At 32.9% G+C, this 12,233-nt stretch overlaps 1 protein-coding gene across 2 annotated transcripts in view; it reads left to right on the forward strand.

The window, feature by feature from the left end:
- LOC149491139 (UNC93-like protein) overlaps window positions 1-12,233 on the forward strand; it is a 65,102-nt gene that overhangs the window by 39,445 nt on the left and 13,424 nt on the right. The window contains exon 2 of one of the 2 annotated variants that reach the window (XM_089703591.1): window positions 281-363. The exons of the other annotated variant lie outside the window; for it this stretch is intronic. The gene's annotated coding sequence lies outside the window, so the exon portion shown is untranslated. The remainder of the gene's footprint in view (window positions 1-280; window positions 364-12,233) is intronic. 2 annotated transcript variants of the gene reach the window in all.

Consider the following 12,233-nt stretch of genomic DNA (forward strand, 5'->3'; position numbering starts at 1 on the left):
AGAAGAGCTTTATATTATGGACTATGTATCTAGTTATTATAAAAATGGGACTTGTATATTTTATTCAATAATGTATTTAGTCTTGGAATTATACTATAGAGACTTTAAGAATAACTCTAACCTCTCATAACTCTATTCTTTACTAACCGTTACACCCTTTTATTTACACCCCATATACATTATTTTCTTATTAGCGTATTGCAAAGCGAATGTAGCATCTCTAGCACTGCGAATGGCCGACATATGGATCAGAGAACTGATGGGTGTCTTCTTCTTGTAGCTCAAGGCCTGGCCTGCCATTCCCCTGGTCCCCGCCACGTCTTCGCGGGGCTTCCAACACGCACACGGGCCGATAACAACGTAGTATGTACCATTATTTCTTATTGGACATCACGGTTATATAAAAAAGACATTCAATATTATGTTAACTTGGATTTAAACCACGAACTTGTAGATTGTTTTGAGGAAACCGCAAATGATTTTAAGCTTTTCGATTCAAGCCACATGTTTTTGTATTGCTTGCCAAATAAATCAAGCGTAGGTATCTTTAAAACAATGTGACATTCTTATCCATTGTGATGCTTTTATTCTTAGCACGAAAAGATAAAAAAAAGATACAAACATATTTTTTGATGGAGTACGTATCACTACATAGTATAAAACAAAGTCGCTTTCCCTGTCCCTATGTCCCTATGTCCCTATGTCCCTTTGTACGCTTAAATCTTTGAAACTACGCAACGGATTTTGATGCGGTTTTTTTTAATAGATAGAGTGATTCAAGAGGAAGGTTTATATGTATAATAATATCCATTAAGTAGTGGAGAAGTACTGTTATTTTTGAGGTTTCTAATGTGATGTCGTAAAAAATTACATTTATTCCGCTTACATTGCAAACGCAGGCTGAACCCTACGAGTTTTATCAAAATAATGTACTAAGTATTATACACATTGAAAAGGTCTACAGAAAAGTCCGCGATGGTATATGTCTATCTCTTTTGGATAACCCACAATAACTTTTTTTTGTCATTTACTTTTTACGACAAATAATGGCTAATTTTCGAAGCGATTTTAACCAATACAGCATTAATCCTTAAGCAATTAAATACCATGGATACATTGTTCATTTAATATAGATCTATATGGCCCTTTACACCGCATGATTTAAGTGAATATTTTCGAAGATATTACAGATTTAAAAATTGCGGGACGTAGCGTTTGCGGCCGCCCGGCTATGTATTTTATACCCGTGCGAATTGCGATGCCGGAGCGGGCCGCTATATTTTTATACCTATACAACGTTCACAATTTTTCTGTAGTGTATTTAGTATCAGCATTGCACCCGTGCGAAGCCGGGGCGGGTCGCTAGTAAACTTATAAAGTAATATGATCACTTATAAATTTTCTTCGCTTTTCTTGAACTCATTTAACAAGTGTAAATTCGTAAATTATTAATTCAGTACAATAGTTTATTTGTATGTCAAGTATTTTTATAGGTGTTTTTATTATACATACATTTTATACATGCAAATACTGTTTTCCTTCCTAAAATTGATAAACGCAACACAAGGCCGTTCTCTCTGTGGTGATAGTAGGCTTTCGGTTTAAATTTAACGCGTCACTTGATAAGGGAAGGTTTTGAGTTCTACATAAAATATCTTACATCATGTTTTCACAACGTTCTCCAATATAGGTTAAGACAGTGAGGAAATACTCCAACTGTATTGTAATACTACCGATAACATTGAACGTTGCTGGTAAAATGACGTAGGTACACAATTTTTTAAAAACATCATCGGCCCCCCTAGACAAGTGGCTTTCTATTAGCGTAAAGTTCAATAGAATAGATTATGAATGTATGAGATTGACGTAATCAATCGTCGTCGTCGTCGTAATCAAACGTCAATCTCATACATTCATAATCTATTCTATTGAACTTTACGCTAATAGAAAGCCACTTGTCTAAGGGGGCGGTTCAGAAAGTTTACAATACATCACCCCCAAACGGTTCGTTAGAAACTGAAATAAAGAAAGGATTCACTGATGTGTTTTATGAATCGTGATAAAACACAAAATTGGATTAATGAGTTATCTATTTATCATAATAAATTAATTAGGGTTTTCGTCGATATGAGCACTCGCAGAGACACATAAGATACACAAACGCTTTCTACTCTTAACGTATCAAAGAAATAAACACAAGGCAATTACCTTCCAAGTTCATTGAATCGCAACTAAGTCGAATGGTACGGTGGGCGTTCCCTTGCAATGGTAAATACTCTAAAACAGTAACTACGTTATAGGAAATCATTACGAGACTATGGCGATACTTTTATAATATAATACATACATCGCGCGATGACGTTGGTTTTTCAGGAAGAGTGATCGACTCGTTATCCTCGGCAAAAATGTTATAAAAAGCATGCCAGGTTAATTTATTCCGGTCGTACTTACGTACACGTTGATGTGTTTGTATGTACATTGATTAGTGGCAAAACCGTCACGGTCTCGCTGATATATTTCGATACGCTAGTCGTTACTCAAATATTATATTTTCTCATAAAATTTCAGTTGACTGGCGATGGAGGCTGAATTACAAATTTAAATTATGGTGTGTGTAGTATGTCATACCAATGGTTTCAAAGTTTGAGTACATTTTTAACTGGATTAAACTAAATTCGAACCAAATTTTTACATTATCTATTGGAACAATCATTACTTTGTATATATAATTACCGTCTTAAAAGTGAATGGTTAGAAATTAATTACTTATTATGAACATCGATAAAGCAATTTAAAAAAAAAAAAATGCCCGTGTTGCCTAAATAATGGAAAAAGCAACATTAAATTAAACACATTATTTATCGTGAGGCGATAGGCGATTATCAGAACTCATTTACAAAAGTAATTAAATGCAAGCGATAGCATTTTAAAACGAAAAATAATTATTCGCCAAATTAAATGGATTCAGTAATTTATGCGCATTTGTGTACTGTGAATAACTGATCATATTTTTTTCAAATAAAGAACAATTAAATTTTACAGTTATAATATGTACAATATTCCTCGCGTCTTTTTTACTTAATTACATATTTAACTCTGCTAAATAAGACGGTCGATTCGAAAAACTACTTCGAGAAAAGAAAAAATAAAGAAAACTAAACCCTTGTTAATATAGAGTGTGGTAGAGAGAAACTATATCAAACATAACATTTATTAATGAACAATATTTCAATGCAGTAATGATTATAGACTAGATTTATTATAATCTACTTGTCTATTTTAATCACATCATGTTATTTAAATATGAAACTAATAAAAGAAGAATAACAATAAAAAAATCAAACCAGTCGTACAACATATCCGTACATATAAATTCCTTACCTTTAATATTAATTTTACATTACTTACGTTATTATCAGTCCTACCTTACATTTACCTATTAAAACAATTCTTAATAAGTCTCGAGAGACTTGACCATATAAATCTAGATTATCGTCATTCATATTACATCATTACCATTAAAAATAATGTATTCCTTATTGTAGTCTGAGTTAAAAACGATTAAACAATTATTTATTGAGTATTACTTGTAAATATTACGGTTTTGTCGACATCTAATGATATGTTTGTTTTTATTTTGTTATACGTGGAAAAGTCGATCGGTAGGTATAATGGATTACGAAGGAACCGTTGTTAATATTTATTATATTGACTATCGTCACAGTGACGTAGTTCGATTAACGCTTTCGAAACACATGAATAAACTTTGCAATAATAATATTAGTTGAGAAAACGGAAAACAGGCTCCATCTGATTTCGCCGCTTTATTTTAACGTATTCGTGTTGATAACATTAAATTTGTATAATTTATCAATAATTCAAAATAGTTGAACGAGGCGCTCTAACGGAGGTTATAGGCGATTTGTAAAATTAAATTTTGCGGAAATACTATTTTATTATTGGCAATCAAATTTTGATTTAATATTCCAGTCAAGTTGAAGGTTAGATATAAATATTTGTTTGTGTAATTATCCTTGATACACAACAAATATGGAAATCAAATTACCGTTTTCCATATTTGCTTTATTTAATTTATGTATAATAAGACATGGATTAGAAAGATATTGAAATTGGCACTGTAATTAATAATCAAGGGGTAGACTACAACTATATCAACATAAGTCTTCAATTTAATTATTTGTTGTTTAAATTAACTGATCTGAAGATTAGTATGTAGCTAAATGGACATTAATACATAATATGAATGTTCCTATACTACGGAATTCAACGCGCACCTCGCTACAAAAGAATTGTTCCAATGTTGCATAATGACTTATTGTATAATTCAATTTAAATAAAAAACAAATGAATACTAATTATTTGATAGATATTGAATAAATTATAATATTTTAAGTAAAATGTTGGTTTAAATTATACAATGATATGATATCAGAATTTTTGTTGGGTACCTACGGGTAATTTGAAAATCCTGACAAGTAATGAAAATAAAATTGAGAGATATGCTACTTATTTTATTTATAATTATTTATTCACAATATTTAACCCCAATATTATTCGTCGTGTGTAACATTAAATTCTGTTTATCTTCAAGATTAGGCAAGCGTTGCTTATAAACACGTGCAATAAGGCAAGGTCGCACACACTGCTGATAGTGTTTCTTTTTTTATAACAATATTATACCTGTAAAACCATCTCTGAAATCACGTGTTCACCAAAAATATACATCAACACAAATTTTTTTTAATGATTTTCATAATAATAAATAGTTACAAAATTCTTTAATTTAATTAATACATATAAAACATGTTTATCTGCACTGGAATCATGTAATACAAACTCTTTATTTTAACCACCAGTTTATAATTAAAAATCTGGTTTGCCTACGTCTCCACTTCGCTGCAAATTATATCTTTTGAAAGTTAATTAGTAAGTAATAAAAATTCTTCGTCGAATTAATGGTTTTGACAATATCGCCGATCTATTTGCAAAATATACTCGTCCGATAGTGGCACGTGTTTATAATGTTGCAAGTACCAAATTTGCATGAGTGTGACGGAGTTACGAATTTCGTTAACCGGTCGTACACGGCTAGTTCTGCGAAGGAGACGACCTTGTGTTCGCGAATTATTATCGGCAGTAAGAGTGGGACTCTGTGACTGTAGTCGGCAACGTGGAGAAAGGATGGTGGCACGTTATTTAGGTCCCCGATCTCGTCTCATGTGCAGACTTTCCAGTTAGCTGTTAGGTGTCCGGTCGTCTTCCACCGAACCGATTCGAACGCGATATCGAGCGCTCGCCGTGGACATTCCATCGATCCGCTGCGAGTTTTATAGGTCTTAAGGCTTTCGTAAACACACCATTTGTGGTTACTTTCACTGCGCCGTTGACAGTTTTCCTCTTACGTAGTTTTTCGTCATAAATCGTGTATTTGTTTGAAAAATTGTGCACGTTTTTAAGAAAATTACGTGCGCCGCAAAGAAAAGGCACTCGAAATGTAATTATGGTTAAATAGCCGTGAAGAAATGTCTCGTCGCTCAGGGCTCGGAGGAAACTAGTCAAACGAGTCCTAGCTGGCTGGCTGGCTCCAACCCATGTATTTAAAGAACGTCAAGAAAGTATTACGAGTAAAAATAGATTGCTAAGAGTGTACTTACTTAGTAAGGAATAGATATCGTCCTGGCCACTGGCACTTATAAATAACTAAGCTAGTAAACTTAGAGATATTAATGGAGATTCTATTTAAAGCCACTGTTCAGGTGTTATTAACCCTTTACTAGTTGAGAGTTTAAACGCACATAATCGAGGTGAGACCAAGTAGAAATTGTATTTTACTTATTCGAGAATTGTGTATAATTTCCGAAATAGTGTATTATGAATAAATTCCTTAAATTTGTTCATTTTACGAGGTATATAAGCTGTGGTATTACAATTTATTCATCAGATTGACGGCGTGTGGAATTTGAGCAGTGCAAATTGCAATGATTTTGCGGCTTCTGAGTTATTTCCAACTTGATTATAGTAATAATATTACTCTTGAATCAATATTATTTCTGACAGTTTAACCTGTGAACTGCCACAGACTGTTAACTGATTCTATCTAGGCATATCCTGTATAGGATTTCAATGTACGTACTATTAACTATACCGTCTAATAAACATAAGGAATAATAGAATAAGAATAGAAGATGTTTTTTTCTAAAGAATTGTTATGCATATCTATTAATAGTCATTTGTCATGCTCCGATTTAGCAGATTTACACAACGCATAAACATAACACTGTATATTTCCATTACAATATGAGACTTGACTTTTATTTATTTAACTATCCAACAATATGATTATTCCCTCATTAGCATATTACACCTAGTACGTTGATGCACAATAATTATGTAACTTCACATAAATACAATTCAAGTAACCTCGACCCATTAAATATTGTTCGGAATGAATCGTGACGCTATATCTGATATTTATTAGCCAGTTGCTACATTGCAGCGGTTATATCTATCTATACTATAATAAAGCTGAAGTTTGTTTGTTTGTTTGAACGCGCTAATCTCAGAAACTACTGGTCTGATTTGAAAATTCTTTCGGTGTTAGATAGCCTTTATCGAGGAAGGCTATAGGCTATATATCATGCACGCTAAGACCAACCAACAGGAGCGGAGTAATGAGGGTAAAACCGCGGAGCACTAGCACTAGTCACTAGGAAGGATTTGTTATTCGCAATCGCAATTTCCAAGTGTCAAAGGTACTAATTCAAATCGAACGTTTATTTATTCATCTTGTAATCCGACAGACTTCTAGAACGTTTGTGTATTTTATAACAATTAGATACCACCAGTTCTGAAAGCAGTTTTATTAAGAAGAACCTATAAAGTCGAGGTACGATTCGTTTAACAATAAATAAGAATGCAACGATAAAACTTGAGTGTGTATTATTATCGTAGTGTATCAAATTAATAACAATCCCAAAGTCCTGTTTTATGGACCCGTAATGGTTAGTTTCACGGACTTTATCTTATATATCTATAGTTATGCCGCCTTTTTTCTTCACATAACTTTTAAATATAGGATAATCATTTTATTTAGGCTTTTTAGAAAATTATACAAAAAAAGTATACATTTATTGAATAAGCATGTTCAGTAGTAACTTCCTCATATGCAATAGTAAACAATGTCATTGGGTCCGTTATATTGACAACTAGCTTTCCACCCGCGGCATCGCCCGCGCAGTAAAGAAAAACCCGCATAGTTCCCGTTCCCGTGGGATTTCCGGGATAAAACCTATCCTATGTCTTTTTTCGGGTATCAAAATATCTCTATACCAAATTTCATACAAATTGGTTCAGTAGTTAAGGCGTTACCCGGCAATTTCGACTATGTTCAACCTCTATAAAGTCTGGTACAACATAAAGCACAATACCGAAAAAAATATATAAAATAGGATGGTCTTTGATCTTTAATTGCTCGCGAGGACTTTTTTCCAAAGTTAATAGATTTCTAGAAAAAAAATGTGCCGTGGTCATCCATTTTTCCGCAAATACTCTATAAACTTCGTAACCTGCTGACTTAGAGCTCTGAAAATTTTATGTTTAATAAATTATCAGTTACACAACATTCCCTGACGAGGATTTTTTGTTTCACTGATTGGTATCTTTTTAAATACAAAATGCGAGGAAAAAAGAAGGTGCAGCGGGAGAGGTTTGAGATCCGTCAAGTATGGTCAAGGTTATTAGCGCATGTATAAGCCTTAAGGCGTGATTGACTAACAGACAGACAGACAGAGTTACTTTCGCATTTATAATATTAATATGGATGCAAAAAGTTTGTTTTGCTATTATCGTCAAAAGTAGGTGCCTAGGTTTCTCTTTCGCGTGATGATAATAAAGTATGCAAATATATATATTTTACTGTGTTATGAATATAATACTGTTGTTTGTTTAGTGGATTGTGTAAATTTTATCGCGACACATATTTAAATATTAGCACATTATTATAAATAATGTTTTATTCTTGTTCAAATTCTAAATATTAATATTGTATTTCGGCCTATTATTTGCGTGAGAGAATCAAATTAAATTATTCTTTTTAACTCAAAATCAATAACAATATGAAAGACACTTATTTCCAATATAAAATTACACACCTAAATTAGCGCTAAAATAAAATTGTACCTAAATACTTATTAGTCCCTAATTCGTTAAAACTTGGCGTATTATATTAATCATGGACGTGGGAGTAAAGATAAAAAACACCAGATCGTTACACGTTGAAATACCTAATTTAGCGGTTTCAATGGATGACTCTTCATTTTTTTCTCTATTTTTTTGTCCACACGCAATTATTTCACGAGTATTACAATAGGTGCTTCAAAGCAACCTCTGATTACAATGTACTAAAAAATGTATCCGTCTTTGATTTATTGCATATTTTGTTGTCGTATACGTTGGTACATAACAATTGAAATAAAGTATTGTTTTGTTAAATTATTGTTTTCTGCGGCTTCAGGGATTAAATGTTAACCAGGCAGTGTACGTTTGATGATTAGCTTATCGGAATTATATTTACTTCCATCTTAATATTTAGCACTTTACATGAATGATGTCAAGCATTGATAAAGAACTTTTATTAATTTTACTTAGTAATACATAATATTAATATATGTAATTAATTAAATTATACGTAATGTTCAATGTATTTACTATTTAGTGATTTGTCTACGCCGTAGAACCATCTCCCACGTGCAAATAATACTACGTAGGTATTACGTCGAGTTCTTTTCATTACAATTTCAACTTCTCGTCACTAATTAATTATTTTTCTCGCAAACAATTAAACATTTATTTTATTTCTAACAGACACCGGTTAACATTTTAAAACAATTACCTATCAATAACAAGATCAGTTATATTTCCTTATATAATAACATTACGGGTTTACGACCGTAGACTACATTATCATTCTACCGAGAAAATTGTATATCAGTAAGCGTAATGTATTCACAGAATTTAATCATGTCACCGAAGAATTGAATCTAAGTGAAATCAATTAGTTCTCATAAAGTGTAAAGTAAGCCCTTCACACATGTTTGTTGAGTCCTTGATTGTTACAAATATAAATTAAACTCATCGGGATCAATGACTCGTTAGGAACCGACTTTATCCCGATTAACCGTATTGCATTAGATTTATTTAGCTGTAACTGGCTGGGACCGGCTGGCTAATTGTTCCGAGGCTTAGTGGAATTACTCGAAGCATGAGAGAAGCCGCGAGAAGGAACCTATCAAAGTCAATTCAAGCATTTAGTCGTTCGACTAGACTTTTAGAATTCATGTTGTTGTCACAATAAAGTATTTTTGGTTCGATGGTTTGGTTCTATAGATTAGCGGGTTGGCAAATTTGGAGTCGTTCATGCAAAAGTTATTTACAATTAAAAACAAGTTACAAACACGCTGTTTACTGTTTAATTGTCACGTGACGACCTATATAGTACAGACACTAAAAATAAAAGCTCATAGTTCTTTTGTAATGTGAAATGTTAATATGACATTTAACATCGACGCACGTTGCATAAATATGTAGGTAACCTATGTGAACATTAATAATTTGAGACAACCACTTTCCCATGGAAGCCTACAACAAAGTTTGAACATACTTATTATATTTTATTTCGATTAATATGATTGAAAGGATGTAAAATAAAAACGCGATAAACACTTAAAGCAAAAACAATACAATTCGAAGCAAGCATTCAATTAACATTCGTGAAATCACGCTCATTGTTACATCGAGATATTGTTACTTTAAAATTATTAAAAAAGGCTAAGAACGAATAAGGTCATTCAATCGTACCTACTAGCTGTAAAGTCTATTTTTAGCCTGTAAACAATACAGACACTCCTTAAGATTCCGCGAGGCTTGCTCTCCGCGTCCCGTTAAGCTTAGCGAATAACAAATTATTGCCAAAGCCGTTTGTGCATTCTAACTACTTAACTAAATATATGTGTTAATTTCATATTTATAATGAAATTTAATATCGTAATCGCCCGGATTGTATGTGGCGCTATTTCCAAAATGGCAGCCTGATTTTGAAAATATTTGAATTATGATTTGAATCTTGCAAAAAATAAAATATTTTACAACATTTTAAGTGCAATGTTGTAGAAGATATCGGTAATATTCGGGAACCGCATTTTGACTTTAATTACTAAGAAATGAACCTAGAAAATATGGCAAATTTTATAATTATTACAAGACTCATCGACGCATGCTAACTTATTAAATTACAAAATTAATTTATTGTAAAGACGAACGAGATGCTAAGTTGAAAAGAAGTTGGTACCTACACTTTTTTCACCAAGTCACTGACATACAACCTTACTCAACTCAGAAAAGAAGCCGGAACTTCATATCATCCAGATCCAAAGCGGTTAAACTAGAATATTTTTATACCCGCATACTTTTGACTCGCGCGTCAAGTTTTTTCTTTTTTGTTTTTGCTCGGTAAAATTAACGCTAGAGACTATTAATACCAATCTACCAATTACTTTAATCGTTCCAAATTGTTTTAATACGCAGAAAATTTATCAATTTTACAACCAGTCCTACAAAATACGACACAGAATTTAAAAGAATGTTGCATTGAATTGGTCACTAATTGTTCTACCTATACGAAAGCATAGGTATAACATAATTACTATTTTTAATTAGAAATAATTGCATAACTTTAGCCAGCCGTCATTTAATACCATTACGCTCTGACAAATAATAGACCGGGAGATACTGACACAAAATTTCGAGTCATTTGTAACAGGATGGCGGTTCTACAGGGTTCTAAGTACGCAATGACAAAAAGAAAAATGATGGTGTGAACGCTGGTACCGGCGGCTTAGTCGCGTGGGCGTTAGTCGAACTCGTCGGAAAATAGCGAAAGTCAAACGATTTGTAACAGTATGGCACTTATTTTTCCTGGAAGTTTGAGGATCAAAGAATATAAATACAAAATTTCAAAAATCTAGGTGTTGGAAATCTTCACTTATATAAATTAATACTAAATTAATTTTTCAAGTATGACAGCACTTTTTCCCCCTACTAGAAGTATGGCAAATATAATAATGGTCACATTTTATCAAATACTCTCCAAAAATCCAAATGCAATACTGGTACAAAAAGTTTGGCGAAATAAATTTTTTTTGGCAGATTTTCGGCGGTATGGCGACCATTTGGAATCGTCCGAAAAGTATGGCATGGCGATTTTCGTAAATGGCTGCACGACGATGGTTACCTGTGCAAAAGTTAGCCTGGTACAAATGGTTGAATAATTGTTTTATTTAAATCAACATATTCGCGTCGGTATGGCGGGCTGTAAGTCACACCGGAAAAGTATGGCATGACACTACCGCCTACTTCTTTTTTATGGGCTATCGGTAAATACTAAAATTTTTGTGTTACAAATCGTTTGACTTTCGCTATTTTTCCGACGAGTTCGGCTAACGCCCACGCGACTAAACCACCGATACCAGCGATCACACCATCATTTTTCTTTTTATCATTGCGTACTAAGACCCCTGTAGAACCGCCATCCTGTTACAAATGACTCGAAATTTTGTGTCAGTATCTCCCGGTCTATAACAAGTTACACTTATCTATTAAATAATGAAAATCTATTCTTTTGTAACGATGTCTATCATAGCAAATACTTAATATATGTATTTACATTATCTTAATCTTAATACTATTATAAAGGCGAAAGTTTGTAAGTATGGATGTATGGATGTTTGGTTACTCTTTCACGTAAAAACTACTGAACCGATTACAATGAAATTTAGCACACATATAGAGGGTAACTTGGATTAACACATAGGATAGGTTTTATCCCGGAAATCCCACGGGAAAGGGAACTATGCGGGTTTTCCTTTGAAAACGCGGGCGAAGCCGCGGGCGGAAATCTAGTCTCTTATATAACAAAGTTAGCCAAACAAATAGATGTTTAGAAAAAACGGATCCATAATAAGCACATGACGTTATTTCAAAAAAAACAATGTACCTATGCTCCAATAGCGAAATAACTTCAAATTAAACCAATCTTATTTAATAGATGCTTTATATGGCGTGCTTTTAATAGTTGACATGATTAAAAATAAAAATAAATGAGTTACATATATATGTCCTAACGAGACCAGTGTTAGAAGACACAGTTTTTTGTGAGC

Source organism: Colias philodice, chromosome 1 (genome assembly GCF_061535455.1).
Source record: "Colias philodice isolate Cphi_HAF_F1 chromosome 1, ilColPhil1 Martin Lab GWU primary, whole genome shotgun sequence".
Classification (NCBI taxonomy): Eukaryota; Metazoa; Arthropoda; class Insecta; order Lepidoptera; family Pieridae; genus Colias; species Colias philodice.